Below are 19,993 nucleotides of genomic sequence, written 5' to 3'. Positions count from 1 at the left end.
CAAAGTCTACTTGGAAAGAGTTTGAGAATGTCCAAAAGCGTTTTCTTACAAACTTTCTCCAAGTTAAGACACAAACACCATATATGCTCCTACTTCTTGAGTCGGGATCTCTTCCAATTGAGGTTATGGGCATGGAAAGGGTTGTGGAGTACATGATAAAGATGCGTCGAAACCCCTCACACCGACTTCCTACAATTGCATGGGAAGCAAGCAAAAAAGTTCAAAAGACGCATAAAAGCAAGATCTTGAGCACGGGATGGATGCAAGACATAAAGAAGTGGTTTGGGAGATGGGATGCATTACACTTGCTACATGATGCTTCAATTGACTCTCAAGTGAATGAAGCTTTTCTACAACGCCAATGTATTACGGCTTGGGAGAAATCCGGTGGGTCACGCTTCATACATTACACCACCTATATTGCCCCCAACTACAAAACCATGTTCTTCGCTGAGAGAGGAAACCGTACTCACACTTACATGCTTGAGCCTATTCCCTTGTCCGCGATACGCACTATCGCAGCAATTCGGCTTAGCTCCCATTTCCTTGGATGCGAGATAGAGCGTTGGGGCAATGGAGAAGAGTCAAATCGATTGTGCACATTATGCTCACTGCAAGTTCGAGAGTCTGAGTACCACACACTACCAGAGTGCTCAGCTTTTGATCACATCCGAACTTGCTTCTCTCACATTTTCAGCCATAACTTAGACCTACACACTTTCCTCTCCCAGCCAAAGTGTGGGCTCTCCATTGCGACTCTCATCACTACAATTTTGGAGCATCGAGAGTCACTCATCAGCCATACACATACTACATCACATGTAACTTTGGTCCCATAGGTCATATTTGACCTCCGAGGACGATAATAAAATCTATCTATCTATCTATCTCAAGGTCACTTTGGCCTTTTGAAGACGTTAATATAACATTTCATTTCATTTCATTTCTCTCTCTCTCAAAAAGCTGCTACATTTGTAGCTACGTTGAGAAGGAACTTTGAGCAAGCTCTACCAAGGGGACTCACGCACTACCAAGTGAAGGTTGCAAGTTGGTTCTAGGCTGATGTGCAGAGTCCAGCCAGCTCTGTAGGGCAGAGTGGCATTTAGGCAGAGGATTCGAGAGAGCACACTATTGCCTGGTTCAAGAGAGCAGAGAAAATTTCTAGAGTCAAAGATGTCTTGATGTATGAGAAGGTATAGGCGATGATTAAGGCGGAGCTGAGCCTTTTCAGGGTTGACATTGAAAAAGAGATGTATGCAAATGTGAACTTACAAAAAAGCTATGTATGCACATATGAGGAAAGAGTTGGACAAAGAGATGCTTGGTAAGCATGACGAAATGTCCACATCATTGAAGGTCGAAATGCAGACTGTAGGAGGGCACAAGTGAATGCAATGGAATGTGTGATGCAAAAAAGATTAGAGGATGGACTCGCTATTTTTGAATCCTAGAAATAAAATGTGGAACAACACATGAATGAAAAGGATGCATTGATCAAAGCACTTAAGGGAGGAGTCGCACCTTGTAAAAATACCCCTGCAAAGTGTAACAAACTTGGACACCCCAAGTCAAGATTCTACCGTGACACGAGAGATTCACTTCAAAACACTTCACAAATCAAAAGAGAGTCGACACGGCCGGGCGTAGTTCCATGCCAAGAGATATTGGCCCCAAAGACGGGTGCCCCTTTCGGTATTTCTTTTATATTAATCTTTGAGCAAAGTACAACCGACCCGCGAGTGCTCGCTCTCAGACTCTACGTCCAGATGCTCTGTAGAGTAAGCACCTTGGGTCACTTATAAAGGTTTTAGAAGGGTTGCTAAAAGTAGAGTCCCAAAAGCACTAAAATCAAAAGCAATTTGGCCCAAAAGCCTTATTGGTTAAAATCTGCCAACAAAAAGCAGTCAGCGTAAGCTGCGGAAATCCGTACAGCCAGCCAACGTAAAAAGCGAAAATCCGTACTACCAGCCACATCAACAACCAATTAGCGCTTCTTCCGACCGTCCGTACTGTCAGCGTGAATTAAGGGGTTCCGTACAATTGCCACGTCAACCCACGTGTGTGTGTGTGTGTGTGTGTGTGTGTGTGTGTGTGTGTGTGTGTCCAAGCACTGCCACGTCATCAATTTGTGACATACCCCCCTCTTGAAAGAATTGTAATCGCCCTCGCCTGCAAAACAGACAGAGGCCATAAACTATCTTAGTAGACATTGACTATTAGTACCGAAGCACTGGACACGACACATCTAGCACTTGTACAAAGACGACACTCACATCACAGGACATCACTTGACAAATCACATAAAAATTCATTCCAAACCTCAGACCATGACTACCAGCAACGTATATAGTAATCGCATCTAGATCTAGACCGGGCCTCACTGATGCCTGATTAACTAATCCTTATTGCGATCATGTCTATAGAGATTTATTAGACTGAAATGCTGCAGTCATTTCGTCTTTTAGTTCCTGCACTCAAACAAATCAAGTGAAGGAGTACAAATCGATTTCATTTTCACGAATTCCGTGTCATAAAGTCATACAGCAGAATATTGGTCAACCCATTAGTATCCCTAAAACCCAAAGGGGACATCAGTGACCTTATTCAAAAAATCGGAGTAATCTGTTGACAAAGGAGCAGAGTAATTCCCCTCTTGTGCAAACCCACTGCACTAGATTCACCCATGCTGAATTCTAGGTTCTATCGGAGTAGACTATACTAAACCGAATGCTTCCAGGTAAAATTCCAAAATCTGAAGATGTTACCACTAAGCGACCACCTTTTATGTAGCCATGGGCCGGGCTTGTCGGACCCGCTAGTAGTGTATTATGTTATTGGTCGGGCTTGTCGGGCAGGTAGGAATGGTTAAGAGTGATCGCTGATAAGAGGCGCACTCTAAAAGCCAACGTAAAAAGCGAAAATCCGTACGCATTGCCACGTCAGCAACCATATGTGTGTGTGTCAGGGCACTGCCATGTCATTAAATTGTGACAAAGGAGAGACAAAATCAACCCTCAATGATAAAGGAGCTCAAGAGGATTAAAGAGCAGGTGAAAAATCTATGTGAAGAGGAAGAGCACAAGGCACGAACGGCCTCTTCATGGGCAGAGCACCTATTCAAAACACAAGAGAAGGTTGATAAAGCTGAAAAGTGGATCGGGGGCGCAAAGAAAGGAAAAGATAAGATGCATGAAGCCACACCCACATCCACTATCATCAATATGACAATTGAGGAGGAGAAAAAGAGGAAGACTAGAGCCCTTCATGTGCGTGTTGTAGGTCTCAGAGACATTGGAAAAGTAGAAGAAGAAGTGAAAGAACTCTTGAAGCACATGGGCATTTTTTAACCCACACACACACGTGCTTGGAGAGTGAGAAAAAAGGGAAGTGGTGAGAAAGGAAGTTCCAAGGAAAAAGCACTCATTATACGTTTCCCTTCGTTAGAAGCTAGGAAGGAATTCCTGAAGAAGAGACCAACACTCAAGCAAACTGGGATATTTTTGGGTGATGACATCACTCTAACGCAAGTAGCACACATGCAAGAGCTGATGCTAGAGATCAAGGCAGCAAGGTAGAAGTGGTTTTCAAAAGACACACCGCATGACGGTGCAAGATCTATGGAACCAACCTTTAATTGGCAGCATGGAATTTTAATGGATCAATGAAGCTAGATGTAGGTGCATTTGAGGATAGTTCCAAGGGAAGGGATGTTATTTTGTACTCGGAGACGCATTACACTCCTAGTGGCACATTACCTAGAGTGACTAGATACCATTGGGAGACTACTTGTAGACAGGAGGTGAGATCAACGCATAGAGGAGGTGGGTTAGGAGGTGTGGCAGTCTTATTCAGGGAGGAGCTTCAGCCCCTCGTTCGTATTGTTCGGAGAGATGTGCACGCCAGATATATGTAAGGTCAAAGTGAGAGCGGAGACAAGAGGCCACTCTACATTGCAATATGCTATTTTACCCTAGCACATCTCCTTATGCATCACCCAAAGGACAGTCACCCTACATGATATTGGATGAGAACATATGGGAGTTCTCTAGGGATGGAGATGTCATTCTTCTGGGAGACTTTAATGCCAGGACGGGCCACTCTCACACAGCTTTCAACGATATCTCAGAGGAAATGTTGAGAGAGTTGGATGTCAATGATACCGGATTGGCGCCGGATGAGGAGCACAATGGGTATGGGGGATATTTGTCACAAGGCGGGCACCATGTGCCAATAGAAAAGAGCAGACTGAACACACTTTTAGCACTTCAATAACAATTGAACTGAAAGAGAGAGACGACATGCGACACAGAGTGGCGAAATTCCACCCCAGAGAGTATTGGCCCCAAACCTTGGCGCCCCTTTCGGTATTTCTTTATATTGCATCATCAAAGTACAAGCCGGTACTCCAGACTTTGCACCTTCTCCAGGAAGCATGCCAGAGGATGAGCCCTAACCTCATATTTAAAGGCCCTTGGCCTCAAAAGCAATTACAATGAAAAGCCTTCAAAACTCAAAAGCTCCTCCAAAAAGCAATGCCAAAAGCTGTCAGCTTTTCGTAAATCGCACTGGTGTCCGTACAGCAAGCCACGTGTCAGCCCGCCACGTCAGCAAATCAGGGTTAGGGTTAGGGTTAAGGTTTTTGATTTTAGGGTAAGGATTTCGGGTAGAATTAGAGTTTTTGATTTTAGGGTTAGGGTTTCAACAAAATTAGGGTTTCGACAAAATTAGGGTTTCTGATTTTAGGGTTAGGGTTTCAGCAGAATTAGGATTTTGGACAGAATTAGGGTTTTTTATTTTAGGATTAGGGTTTCAACAGGATTAGGGTTTCGACATGTCAACAGTTTGTTACATCTCCCCTTCTTGAAAGAGAGTAATCGTCCGCGATTACATCATATCTGCAAAACAACTCAAGTTAGCTCAAAAATTTTCGAGTGTCATTCCGAGGGACATTCCAAGGGACAATCAGTTTGCTCTTTACTTGGTGAGCCTAAGATGGTTTTGCAGATTCTTGAGCCAAGAAGAGGCCACTTGGCATGATCTAAGCCATTGGCTTTGACCCGAATCTCACAGCAATCAACTAACGACAACTCCTAGCCCTACTTTTTTTGGTTTGGCTTTTTCGATCGCGCACAGCAACATCTCACGATTGCTTTCTTTTCCGACTCTTGGCACGCACAACAGAGCCCCTCCGCCTATCCTGAACTCGGCAAGATGGTGACCATGCCTTAATGTACATTCGTCCACACTGCAAGTTCCATGCTCCATAGCTATGGTGATGAAGAAGCTCGCGGTGCAGGAAGAGAAGGACATCAACTGGTGGAGTTAAATGTACCCGCAAGAAGCTCCGGCTCTTTTAGGAGTTCAGAACGTTGTGCTCAACGGGGCAAACTCTTCACTAATAGGGTGGATCGTGTGCACAGTAGGAGGCTAGCATCCTCCTTCAACCCCCACACGTGCATAAAAAACCACTCATCGTTGTCGACGTACCAAGTTCAACATCGTCGTCCACAACCGTATGCCATCATCGGACAGGCATGTCAACGTTGATATGGGTATGTATGGGTTTTAACCAGCATGAGATATTCCACGCCATCACAGTGGGGCAGATAAAGTCTTCTACACCCACGTCGATAATGGTTGCATGCTCTACGGCTCCCACAGAATTGGTGGCTGCATCCTCTACTACCAGTAGAGCAACCTAGGTCCTGAACCCAGAATTACAGCGCTCCCTCTGCAATCAAAGAGCAAGGCTCTGCCTCTAGTACTACGCACAGGTCTCTCTCTCTCTCTCTCTCTCTCTCTCTCTCTCTCTCTCTCTCTCTCTCTCTCTCTCTCTCTCTCTCTCTCTCTCTCTGTGTGTGTGTGTGTGTCTACTTTCGCTATACATCAGCTAGCTTGCGCTCGTGGCAAAGTAGCCTAAGCCGGTTGCAAGTCCAGCAAGAGGTCTCTCTCTCTCTCTCTCTCTCTCTCTCTCTCTCTCTCTCTCTCTCTCTCTCTCTCTCTCTCTCTCGTATCTGCTTCTTTAACATTGACCTGCAGCATGAAGAAACAGGCCTCGCAATCTGTAATTTTCAAGGGCAGACCAATTTTCATCTTGTAATTAAGAATAACTTCATGGATATATGAGGTCGTCCTCTAATACAGGCAACAGATTACTCTAGAGAGAGGGGGGGAGAGAGAGGGCGTAGGGTTTTGCAAAAGAAGAGAGAGAGCGTGCGTGTTTCAAAAACAAGGGAGAACAGTGGAGTCGAGAAACAACGCAGAGTAGCTTGAGCTAAAGTCAAATCCCAGAAGATCATGGGTAGCAGCAAGGCCACTTCTGGAGTACTGGGTATGTGTGCGATCGTGATGCCGATGTTGATGATAGCAGATGGGGTAACATGGTAGGCGCATGTGACAACTCCGACGAGCGGAGCTAGCGAATGTGGCACAGTAATGGTCTTGGAGTTGGTGGACTACCTGGGGTATGTGTCAGGGATGATGAACACATAATCCCAATCTACATACTGTAGAAACCTATCCTCCATCGTCCAGACTGCGCCACAATGCCTCTGCCAGCTCTACAACTCTACCTTCAGTACAGAGCCTCACGACATCAACATAACACGCGCCCTGATGCTACCCCCAACCTGCAAGGTTGCCACTCTCAACCCCATCCTCTGCTCAGCTGTCGAAATCCCGATACCATATTTATTATTTTGCCCCGTCTGGCGCGCCAGTGAGTCTCGCTGCCCAGCTTCGGTCTTCAGTGCTAACGCCATCTGCGGCCCTTACGTCTCCAACACAACAATACGTCTTCTTCACCACTTGGAAACAACCGCGCTGATTTAGTTGGACCTTGAGGCTAAGTTGTAGCAGTATCCTTGCTATTTGCTCTTGACCTCCTTTTCCGCTGAGCTAGCTCTTTCATTTAGTTTTGTCTTTGTTTGTCATTTAATGATCCCACATGTGAGTTGTGGATTCTTTCATATTTTCCATGTGAGATAGCAACTCTCGTCTCTAGTATGGAGGGATGTTCTGCCCTTTGCTGAAGGCCTCGATAGATGTAATCCGAGTCTTTTATTTTACAACGGTTCTAGTTATGGCAGAGAGAGAGAGAGAGAGAGAGAGAGAGAGAGAGAGAGAGAGAGTTTTCAATAGATTTAATTAATTTAAAATGTGTGTAGTACACATATGCAAGGCCTCTAAGTTTGATTCAACGTACAAGCCCACAACCCACGCGAGTTTATGCGCCAAGGTGAGGGCAAAAGGGCGAGCAAGAGATGAGAGATTGAGAGGCTAAGAGGTGAGTGGGAGGTGAGAGAGAGAGAGAGAGAGAGAGAGAGAGAGTGGTTAGAAGGCGAGCTGTGCGTGGAGGAGGGAGGAGGGGGTGTTGGTGGGATGGGTGTTTGACGCTAATATGCTATTGGTGCTTGAAAGGCTTTGGACTCTGGAGGCCATTCATTAGTTTATTAGAATTGCACGTGGTTGTCTCTCGGATGTTGTGGTGAGAAAATAGCGGCTTCAATCCCTTTGTGTATATATATATATATATATATATATATATATATATATATAGAACTTGGCTAGAGTACCCATTCCAGTCAAGCGGATTGAGCCAATTTCTCCCAATCAAATTTTACGGGGCATTTAAACTGCATGCCCAAGCTAAAAGCACAGGGTAGTGAATTTGATGTGCATGCAACAGAGTAGATATGGTGCCTTCTGCTATGGGGACACCGAACTCAAGACGCCCATTATCATGGAGAATTAGAAAGGAGGATACATAACACATGTTAGTCATCATGGAGGCAAGAAGACAAAATTATTGACAGAAGTAGCTTACAACACACACACACACACACAAAAGCTAATATTGATTAAAGGACATAGAACATAATATTAAGAGTGAGAGAGAGAGAGAGAGAGAGAAGCTAATATTGATTAAAGGACATAGAACATAAAGTTACATCTGCTTCTCTTTAAGCTTAATAAATATCCTACATCTTTTGTATTTCTCTTAATGTGTGTTTTGTGTATGGTAGGGAGGACATATATTCACAACGCTGGACTTTGTGATTGCAAGTGCGTCTCCAGCTCGACAACAATACAAGGTCTGTTATTTGCATCCAATTTCCCATGCGCATGCGTTTGCTTGGCGCAACACATAAACTCTACGGGGCAGGGCACGGCTTCCGTTTCTTATAATTTTTTGGAGAGACCACAGTGCCAGCTCTCCACCATACTTTTGTATGGCACCTCTGTATGACGTGCACTATATATTTTGCACTTCCAGTCTGTGAGGTTTCATTATAAGACGATATGTTTAACTATTCACATTGCTTTTTTGTAGCTTGACTCAAATATCGACCTATAGATTGGACAATCAAAAAGCACAAGTACAACATTGAAGGTCAGTGAAGCACCTCATTTCTTGTTGCAGTTCATTGATGCACTTAACTTTGTATCCTCCCATGAACACAATAACAATTTTAAAATGTGTGTGCTTCTCTTTAAAACTCAACATACTCTCTTAAAAATCACCCCTATAATCTCTATTAATTGATGTCACTTAACTTTGTCTCTAACCAAAAATATAATAACATTTTCTAAATGTATTTCCCTTTCAAGCAGTGAGGCCGTTGCCGAGTTAGTCACAATCTTGTTTCCTGTAGTGCTAGATGCTAAATGTCAATTTGCATGTCTTGTTATATTCTATAGTTGTTATATAGCAAGGCCCACCAAGCAAGACTAGTTTTATTAAGGAGTTAGCTTCTCCTTTCGGTTGTTTTGATCAAGGAGTTAGCTTCTCCTTTCGGCTGTTTTGATCAAGGAGTTAGCTTCTCCTTTCGTCCAGATCGGAAATCTTGATATTCCGGCGTAGTAAAATTAGCCATCACACCCAGACCGTAGTGATCTTCCACGGGTGTCTTGATGCACTAAAATTACGTACCCAAGCAATCTCATCCAATTAGGAATATTCAGTGGTTGGCACATCACAATGCAACACAAATGCTCACATATGCATGTTACAAGACATAGAAACATAAAGCCGCCGATGAACACTCCTCCCGCATAACCTAACAAGGTCCGGGCCGGGAGATATCAACGACTCCCTCATCACTCCTCCCGCATAACCTAAAAAGGTTCGGGCCAGGAGATATAGAGGCCTTTTACAACCAAACGTCCCCCAGACCGCAACCTCCGTCGTTTGCAGGTGCTGAGAGTAACCACTGCTCAGACTTCTTAATACTCCTCCCGCATAACCATCCAGGTCCGGGCCGGGAGTCACAACAACAATTATTTTACAATCATACAACCAAACTCTCCCCAGGCATCGGCCTACGTCGTTCGGAGGTTTTCAAACATACAACGAAACGCTCCCCACGCATCGGCCTGCGTCGTTCCGAGGTTCAAACAATACCAAAACAGTATTTTTTACTTCTCCACCTGGGAGTAAAATCACCAATCATTGCAACCAGTATCAAACCAGAGTCAAACAATTCAAATCGGCACCAAGACAGGTTTAAAACACATAGCATCCATTTCAAACAAATTCCAAACAGGATCACCAAACAAGATTTGAAACTTAAAAAGCAATCTCGACATCAGTCGAGCTCGAAAAGTCGTCTGACTTTCCATCTTGAAACCTGCACCAAAAATTAGGGTTAGGTTTCTTCCATGGGGTCGTAGCCGAGCACAGCATGGTCCATCAGCTCTTCGACAGACAGTGTTTCTTTGGCGGCGATGGTAGTCCCAAGAGATAGCAATCACACCGAACCTCCAAGGTCATCTGCTCGTGAAGAGACATCTACTGAGAGATGTCGAGAAATTTCAAGTTATAATCTGCTAGGGTTTCCATGGCAAGCATTTCACGATACCCCTCACTGCCAGAAGTTGCACTCCGAAGGAAGATGTCAGAAACCATATAACTTCGGACAAATTTTTTATTTTTTTTCCTTGAAAGCTTGCCAAGTATTTGGAAGTGTGTTGCTTGGTAGCTGCAGATATCAACATCTGCATGGCAGTGCCTCTGAGAAAAACAGTGACTCGAAACAAAACATAGATCCTTCTTTTGCAAGTGATCTTAATGGCTTATTCCCTGTAGGACATGAGCGGTGAAGACGGGAGCGCGCCCGATGCGCGATGAAGTAAGGGTGGGAGTGGCTAATAAGTCCGGGTTGGAGGGCAAAGATACCTCAAAGAGTAATTCCAATAGCTCTGTCTTCTCTTTTGTAGGACCGGTATGCTTTCAAAAAAGCACACGCCTGATGCGCTGATACCACTGTCACAAGGCAAGCACCACGTGCCAATAGAAAAGAGCATACTGAACAGACTTTTAGCACTTCAATAACAACTGAACTGAAAGAGAGAGACGACACGTGACACGAAGTGGCGAAATTCCACCCCAGAGAGTATTGGCCCCAAACCTTGGCACCCCTTTCGGTATTTCTTTATATTGCATCATCAAAGTACAAGCCGGTACTCCAGACTCTGCACCTTCTCCAGGAAGCATGCCAGAGAATGAGCCCTAACCTCATATTTGAAGGCCCTTGGCCTAAAAAGCAATTACAGTGAAAAGCCTTCAAAACTCAAAAGCTCCTGGTCCAAAAAGCAATGCCAAAAGCTACCAGCTTTTTGTAAATCGCGCTGGTGTCCATACAACAAGCCACGTGTCAGCCCGCCACATTAGCAAATCAGGGTTAGGGTTAGGGTTAGGGTTTCTAATTTTAGGGTTAGAATTTTGGGCAGAAATAGGGTTTCTGACTTTAGGGTTAGGGTTTTGGCAAAATTAGGGTTTCTGATTTTAGGGTTAGGGTTTCAACAGAATTAGGGTTTTGGGCAGAATTAGGGTTTCTGATTTTAGGGTTAGGGTTTCGGTTTCAACAAAATTAGGGTTTCGACACGTCAACAGTTTGTTACAATATCTGATAGACATGGAAATTGTACATGGACTAGCCATTTTAAATGGCCTCCATAGATTTCCAGCATCAAGTGGGTTTACTTGTTTTCCTCATAGACATGGGGCTAGCACAGTGGATATATTTTGGCTCAGTCCAGTTTTATATCCTCTATTCATGACTTTACAGTCGGGCCCAGGCCTATCAGGGTAGCAATAGATGATGCCCTCCTCAAGTTTACCGTCCCATTCTAGTTCAGCACAGCTCGATTGGCACAAACATCTACGCATACCCGATACACTTTTTACTTCGGAGAGTAATTTTGTCTACATAGATGGAATATATAAACACTTATGCACAGAGGATCCAGAGAGATGAGAGCCCGACTTCAGAGGGAGGTACTTCTAAGAGTCATCACTCACAGGCAGTCACGGATTGCTTCTCGACGCTTGGTGCACTGAAGAACAGGGCATTTCTAGCTCGACTAGAGCAGGATTTATACCAGATGTCTGCCAAAACTCTAACATAGATCACTAGACTCATACATCAACTGTAACAGACTTGGACAATCCAAGTCGAGAATCTACCGCGACAGCACAAATAACCACTTCAAAACAGTTCACAGTTCACAATTGATTCGACACTGGCCCGGCAGAGTATCGTGCCTAGAATTATTGGCCCCAAAGACTGGCACCCCTTTCGGCATTTCTTTTTGTATTAATCTGAGTTCAAAGTACAAGAGTGCGGGCAGGCACTCACACTCAGACTCTACGTTCAGATGCTCTGAGTTGTGAGACCCTGCCCACAAATTTAAAGATTACAAGGGTTGCCAAAAGCTTCTCATAAAAAGCTGTCCTTAAAAACAGCCTCTAAAATAGGCTTTCAAAAAATAAAGCAACTTAAAGAATTAAGCCTTCTCTCTCATGCTGTCTAACGTTCAATAAAGCATCTTTCAAAGTCTACATAAGCTTTTCCCAGCGCTAAACGCAAACTGCCGTGCAGTGCTTTTCGTACACTGCTGTCACGTCAGCCTCCCGCATTTCGCGCCGGCCTTTACGGGCTGCCCTCAGTGCCATGTCAGCAGTTTTAGGGCAGCGGACTATCCATGCCACGTACAGTGTGTTTTGGGCGGCCACCATGCCACGTCATCGGGTTCTGACATACCCCTCTCTTGAAAGCATTCTAATCGCCCTCGATTACGCCTGCAAAACAGACAGAAGCCATAAACTGCCTTAGCAGACAAGGACTGTTAGTATCGACGCACTAGGAACAGACATCTAGCACATGTACCAATCGACAGTCACATCACACAACATCACAGGACATCACTAGACATCACAGGACAACACATGACAAATCACATTCAACATTCATTCGGATCTTAGACCATGATTTATCGGCAATGCAGTTAGCAATCGCATCTAGATCCACTCAAGACCTCATAGATGCCCAATTGACTAACTCCTATTGCAACCATGTCTATTCGAGATCATTCAGACCAAAATGCTGCAGTCATTTCGTCTATCAGTTCCTGCACTTAAAAACAAGTCAAGGACAAATCAGTTTCATTTTCAGGAATTCCATTTCATAAAGTCATACAGCAGAATACTGTCAACTCTTAGTATCCCTGAAGCTCAAAGAGACATCAGTGACTCTAGTATTCAAGATTCGAGGCATCTGTCGACAAAGGAGCGGAGTAACTTCCCTCTTGTGTAACCCACTGCACCATATCTCCGGCCAAGCTGAATTCTAGGTTCCATTTGGAATAGACTATGCTAAACCAAAAGCTTCAAGGTAAAGTTTCACAATTTGAGGAGTATCTGCTAGATCCTCCTCCTCCATCCACTTCGCATCCAATGCAGGATAGTTCTTGAATTTAACCAAGAACCGCCTTCTTACTTTACCCTTATTCTTTCTGTCCTTATGTGTCTAAAATCTATTCAGGAACAAGGATCTCCTCGTTTTCCTCTGCTTCGGGTTGCTCACAAGGCTCCCCATCTTCGGGCACATCACCTTTAAAAGGTTTCAAGAGACTCACATAAATTGCATTGTGAATCCTTCAAGTGTCAGGCACTTTCAGTCGAAAGGAGACATCATTGATCTTTTCGGAGATCTGGAAAGGTCCGTAGTATCTCATACTAAGCTTTGGAAAAAGCCTCTCCTTTCCCTTCTTCTTTCTCAGGCGTGCCTTCTCAAAACGTAAGAGCACCCAATCATCCTCCTTCAATTTCAAATCGCGACAATGGCGATCCGCAACCTTTTCTGTCTTTCTTGAGATTTCTGCAAAGCATCGCGGACCTTGGCCAAAGCCGTGTCTAAGTCGCGCGTATACTCATCAGCTTCAAAAATCTTATCTTTTGTGCTTAGAAAGGGTGAAACCTTCGCAGCACCTTCAACAATCTCAAATGGCGCCTTCCCCGTCGAAGAGTGTATCGTGTTGTTGTAGGCAAATTCCACCAAAGGTAGATACTTTTCCTGTAGCAGACTTGGACACTCCAAGTCAAGAATCAATCGCGACAGTACCAAATAACCACTTCAAAACAAGTCACAGATCACAATAGATTTGCACTGGCCCGGCGGAGTTCCATGCCTAGAGATATTGGCCCCAAAGATTGGCGCCCCTTTCGGTATTTCTGTATGTATTTATCAATGATCAAAGTACAAGAGAGCGGTTAGGGTTTCACTCTCAGACTCTGCGTCCAGATGCTCTGAGAAGTGAGGCCCTCACCGCATATTTAAATGTTACAAGGGATGCCCAAAAGCAGAGCCCCAAAAGCTTGAAAGCAAAAGTAGATTCTCTCTCTCTCAATGAGAGTAAAAATAAAGCAATTCAACTCTCTCTCTCATCCAGTTCTTTTCATAGCAAAAAACCAAAAGCGAGGATTTGCATCGCTCAAAAATTTATTTATTTATTTTTAACAAAATTCTTTTTTTTTCCCACCTCCGTGAATTCCGAAAATTAGGGTTTTTGCAAAATTAGGGTTTTCTGGCAGAAATTAAGGTTTGCAAGAATTTTAGGGTTTCTGGCAGAAATTAGGGTTTCCGTTGTCGGTAGCCACGTCATCACTTTGTGACATACCCCTCTCTTGAAAGCATTGTAATCGACCGCGATTACGCCTGCAAAACCGACAAAAGCCATAACCCGTCTTAGCAGACATTGACTGTTAGTACCTACGTACTAGGAACACACATCTAGCACATGTACCAAATCGACAGTCACATCACACGACATCACGGGACATCAATGGACATCAACATTCATTCGGATCTTAGACCATGATTTATCGGCAATGTAGCTAGCAATCACATCTAGGTCCAATCAGGACCTCATCGATGTCCGATTGATTAACCCCTATTGCAACCATGTCTATTCGAGATCAATCAGACCACAATGCTGCAGTCATTTCGTCTATCAGTTCCTGCACTCAAAAGAAGTCAAGAACAAATCAGTATCTTTATCAAGAATTCCATTTCATAAAGTCATCCAGTAGAATACTGTCAGCTCTCAGTATCCCTGAAGCTCAAAGAGACATCAGTGACTTTAGTATCAATATCGAGGCATCTGTTGACAAAGGAGCGGAGTAACTCCCCTCTTGTGCATCCCACTACACCATATCTTCGGCCAAGCTGAATTTCTGGGTTCCGTTTGGAGTAGACTATGCTAAACCAAAACATCGAGGTAAAGTTTCACAATCTGAGGAGTATCTGCTAGGTCCTCCTCCTCCATCATCTTCGCATCAAATGCAGGATAGTTCTTGAACTTAACCAAGAACCACCTTCGGACTTTACTTTTCTTCGTATCCTTATGTGCCAAAATCTGTTCAGGAACAAGGATCTCCACGTTTTCTTCCACTTCGGGTTGCTCATCAGGCTCCCCATCATCAGGCACATCACCCTTAACAGGTTTCAAGAGACTCACATGCAATGCATTGTGAATGCTCCAGTATCTCGCAGTTTCAAGCGGAAGGAGACATTTTCAGTAATCTGGAAAGGTCCGTAGTATCGCATACTAAGCTTTGGAAAAAGCCTCTCCTTTTCCTTCTTCTTTCTCAGGCGTGCCTTCTCAAAACGTAAGAGCACCAAACCACCCTCCTTCAATTTCAAGTCGTGATGATGGCGATCCGCTGCCTTTTTCTGTCGTTCTTCAGACTTCTGCAAAGTCTCACGAACCTTGGCAAAAGCCGTATCCAAATCTCGCGAATATTCATCCGCTGCAAATATCTAATCTTTCGTGATCAGGAAGGATGGGACCTTCACAGCACTTTCAACAATCTCAAATGGCGTCTTCCCCGTTGAAGAGTGTATCATGTTATTGTAGGCAAATTCCACCAAAGGTGAGTTCTTTTCCCATTGAGTCTTCTGATCCGAGATACAAGACTTCAATGAATCTAAAACCACTGAATTGGCAATCTCAAATTGCCCGTCAGTCTGCAAGTGGAACGATGACGAGAACTGCAACTGCGTGCCAATGTTCTCCCAATTGCCTTCCAAAACAAACTCATAAATCTAGGGTCTCTGTCGGAGACAATCGTCTCAGACGTGCCATGTAATCAGAAAATTATCGTGATCATTCTGTGTTCTCGGGGGATCAAAAATGAAATCCATTGCAATACTTTCCCAGGGGCGGGTGGGTATGGGTAAAGGCTGTAACAATCCATGTGTCTTATGCCTGTCAAACTTGACCTTCTGGCATACTGAGCAACTGCACACAAACTCTTCCACATCCTTTTTGAGTCTCGGCCAAAAGAAGTATCTCTCTACCCCCTTCATGCTGGTAGCAATGCCGCGGTGACCCGTAAAAAGGTGGACAGTGGCATTCAATCATAACCTTTTCCCTCAACGGCTGTGTAACGCACAACATGGTTTTTCTTATCAAGTAGACTTCCCGAAGGGGGTATCCTGCTACTGTCTCCTCATCCCGTATCCGTGTGAAAAAATATCTACAAAATTTGTATCTGTGGCATACTAGTCGACCATATCCTCGAAGCTCCTATGATGTATCTCGGAAAAAAGCCAGAACCAACAGCTTCCGCGACAAAGCATCTGCCACCACATTCTTATGTCCCTACACATGGACAATCTGGAAGTGAAACTGTGACAAGATGTTCGCCCAGCGCATCTGCTTTTCCGAAAGCTGCTTCTATGACAAGAAGTAGCGCAAACTCTGATGGTCTGTAAAGACGGTAAAATCCGCTCCAAGTAGGTAATGCCACCTCCGAGTAAGAGCATGGATAACCGCCAAAAGCTCTTTCTCATATATCTGTGCTGTCATCTCCGGCCTAGAGAACAATCGGCTCTCATAAGCAATGACATGGCCTTCTTGCATCAAGACAGCACCCAAACTACGACCACAAGCATCACAATATACTTCAAATGACTTCTGCAAGTCCGGCAAAGTCAAAAATGGTCCCGTAGTCAATTTCTCTTTCAATGTCTGAAAGGCAATCACCTCTGTGGATCCCCACGAGAAAGGGACTCCTTTCTGCATCAAGATATGCAAAGGGGAAGCAACCTCTGCAAACTTTCAAATGAACCGTCTGTAGTACGAACACAGTCCCAAGAAGCTTCCAACTTCATGGACATTCTTCAAATCGGGCCAATCACAGATAGTGTCTATCTTGGCCGGATCCAGTTGCACTCCTGCTGCTGCTGAGACAAAGTATCCCAAAAAAAGTGTATCTCTAAAGAAGATGATCTCTGTGTTCTGCTTCAGTCTTGGAGAAAACAATGGTATCATCAAAGAAAGTGTCAACAAATAGCCTGTACTCTTGAAAAATCATGTCCATCATCCGGTTTAAATGTCGCAGGAGCATTGGTTAAGCCAAAAGGCATCACCAAAAAAACTCAAATAACCCAAAAGTCGTCCGAAAGACTGTCTTGTAGACGTCTCTCGACGCGATTCGGATCTGATGATATCCACTCTTCAAGTAAATCCTGCTAAAGCATGAGGATCCCTGTAACCTGTCGAGTATATCATCGATCCTAGGAATCGGAAATCTGTCCTTGATGGTGATTTTGTTGAGAGCGCTATAATCGATGTTCATTCTCCAAGATCCATCTTTCTTCAAATCCAACAACAGTGGAGAGCAATACGGTGAAGTACTATGCTGGACAAGACCCTTTTCCAAGAGGTCTTTCACTGGTTTCATAATCTTTTCATTCTGTACTCAGCTCACACGGTAAGGTGGCCGGTTCGGTGGCGTGCTTCCAGGTATGAGGTCAATGGTATGATCTTCAGGCCCTCTAAAAAGCAATCGGCATGAGTGTGGAGAAAATCTTGGCGTTCTTTTGTTCAGGTCAAACATATTCAACCTTTATCCATCGTTGATAAAACCTGATGGTTTTCTGGAGAGCGCTCGCTACTGCTGTTCGCCCCCCCCCCCTGCTGCGTCATCGCTAAACCCCCCCCCCCCCCCCCCTTCCTTTTTCACTGAAGCCTCCTGCAAATTGGCTCTTGCAACACTGTCTCTTTGGGCAGTGCTTGGCGCTCGTCTGCAGATTCTCTCCACCACCCGTTTTTTCGCCACAGCAGTAGACACAGATGGAGGCCCCAGCTCCGCCACAGAGGGACTCGTCCGAAGCCCCCTCGCCCGACCCCGCTGAGCCCACCATTCGACTTGCTCTTTCGCCGACAGAGCAAGCGAGACTTGCCGCAGAGGCAGAGCGATTGCAGGCGACTTCTGTCATCTGCAAGATTCTCGGCACCCGACCTAGCAGAGGAGAGCTGCGTGACCTTCTCCAGGCCCGCCTTCTCGCAAAGGGGGGCAAGATCTTGGACGTATAGATACTCGGACGAGGCTACTATCAGATCGAGTTTGAGACCTCCGAGATGGCGTCCAAGGTCATCGCCATGAGTCCACTGACCATCGAAGCAGCACGTGCCCACTTTCGACACTGGAGACATGGTTTCGACCCTGCCTTGGATGTTCTAGTAGAGGAGGCAAACATCCCCATCTCTGTTTGCTTTCCGGGTTTGCGAAGGGAGTACTTACCACTTTTGTCCAGGATCGGCTCAGCCATTGAGCCTGTCCTAGAGACACCTCGCACGGCAGCCTCAGTAGCTGCCAAGGCGGCTGGCATTCCCTCAGTTCGCATTTTGGTCAGAGACACTCACACACTCCCGAAGGTTATTCTTTTGCCTCGGGTGAGTGGGGGTTGGTTTAGAGAGAGTGTGGAGTATTCGGGCCTTCCGAACCAGTGCTTCATTTGTCGACAGATGGGCCATCCAGCGAAGGCCTGTCCACGAAGGAGGCCTCGACCTACACCACAGCCTCAGCCCCAGCCTGCAAGGGCTGGCCAGCAGACATAGACAGAGACACAGTGCACACATGCAGAGCCACCCTCTGAGCCTGGAGCTCCAGTGGAGGAGGGATGGCAGCAAACCCGTGGTAGACGACGACAGGGGCCACAGCGTCAGCCTGGCACTCAGAGTGGTCCTCAGGCGCCTACTCAGCAGCAGTGGGTTCCCACGGGGAACCGGTTTGGTCCTCTTGAGCAGGATGAGGTCCCTGCTCCAGCCCCCACCCCAGCTTCACCCTCGACAGCCCCTCCCCCCCCCAGAGTTCCCCCGCTCTTCCTCATCCTCCCCCCCGCCTCCTACTCCCGCCACCTCCTCCCCCCGCCCCTCTACCTCTGCCGCTCCCTCCCGCCCCTCTTCTCCACCGCTCCCCCCAGCTCCTTCTCCCCCCCTCCTACTTCAGTTCCACAGTCGACCCAGGGGGCAGGGCCTTCTCCGACGGCTAGGAGATCTCTTGGCAGCGCCTTTGCCACGAGTCGCTTAGCGAGAGAGGGACAGCCTTTCTTGCGACCCCCTCTGCAGGTACAGACATCTTCCCTTGCAGCTATCCCTCGTGATCTGACAAGCATTGACATCCGGCGCCGATGGGACTTCTTCGACTACAGCTTCACTCGTTTTCTCGGTGACCCCTCAGCAGACCATGAGGCAGCCTGCTTCAGGGTCCATGTTCTGTTCCTTGCCGCTAGGGAGACAGAGGCCTTGGACTCAGCAGTTGGCTTCTCCTCCCCGCTTTGCGGCAGGGACCAGACAGAGTGGACTCTTGACTCAGTGTTGGGATGGTTGCACACATAGGTCCTAGAGTTCTCTCACCACATGGGAGAACTAGGAGTTACAGACATGCTCTAGACTTTGTGGCCATTGGCCAAGTTTGCGGTGACACCTCCAAACTCAGCAGGATGTAGACACATTGTGGTTTACTTCTTTGCCGATACACAGTGCTTGCCATGCTATGTATACATTCATGAGGACTCCTGGACAGAGGAGGTTGCTTTACGTACGGCTCGCTCTGCTTGGGCTTGGGCGAGGCACTCGTTGCAGTCACGCCTATCTAGAGGACGCTCGGATGCAGATTACTCCCCATCCAAGCCAGCCTCGAAGATAGCCCGTCTAGCTGCTGCGGCAGCATCTGTTCTCTCTCTCCCCATGAGGATCGTCTCATGGAACATGCAGGGACTAGGCGGGCCCCAGTTTCAGCGTCAGCGGAGCCGACTGCGTTAGGAGCTTCAGCGCTGCATTGTGGGAGGAGAGATTGATCTCCTTATGCTTCAGGAGCACCATCTGTGTGAGAGTTGCATTAGACGTTCTGGTCAGCTCTTGCGTGGACGATATGATACTTTTTGGTTAGCTGCTTTTGGACCTGGAGGCATCCAGGGTGGGGTATGTATGACTATTGCGGACTCTTTGCAGCAGTCCATTGTGGGGCAGAGGGATTATTGTGCCAGGCAGGGCTCAGTGGATTACTATGCAGGTTCAAGGTGGCCTAGTGGGTTTCCTGAACATCTATGCGCCCAATGTGGCGAGTGCTCGTGCAGAGTTTTGGTCACAGATAGTTGAGTCTCTGCCGCAGGCAGAACACTGGTGCATAGGAGGGGACTTCAACATGTTGGAGGACCCTTCTGACAGGATTGGTGGTAGCCATGCTACTATGCATGGAGTTGAGCTAGCAGCTTGGGAGAGGTTTTGTATGACTCTGAGGGTTTCGGATGTTTGGCAGCACTCTCGTTTTGTGAGGCCCCCAGACAGCCTTGCCTTCTCTCGGTCGGACCGCAAAGTGGGAGGAGTGAATCTATCGCGGATAGATCGCTTCTACACTAGT

General features: G+C 46.1%; 1 protein-coding gene and 1 pseudogene across 2 annotated transcripts in view; one reads left to right on the top strand and one right to left on the bottom strand.

Moving 5' to 3' along the window:
- Nucleotides 1-19,993, bottom strand: part of LOC147441490 (uncharacterized) — a 150,112-nt gene that overhangs the window by 80,490 nt on the left and 49,629 nt on the right. The gene's annotated exons all lie outside the window — the stretch shown is intronic.
- On the top strand, nucleotides 6,298-6,896 carry LOC147441491 (non-specific lipid transfer protein GPI-anchored 19-like; annotated as a pseudogene).

This window comes from Adiantum capillus-veneris, chromosome 15 (assembly GCF_014529385.1).
Source record: "Adiantum capillus-veneris isolate H3 chromosome 15, ASM1452938v2, whole genome shotgun sequence".
NCBI classification, from domain to species: domain Eukaryota; kingdom Viridiplantae; phylum Streptophyta; class Polypodiopsida; order Polypodiales; family Pteridaceae; genus Adiantum; species Adiantum capillus-veneris.
This window is presented reverse-complemented; position numbering and strand designations above follow the sequence as displayed.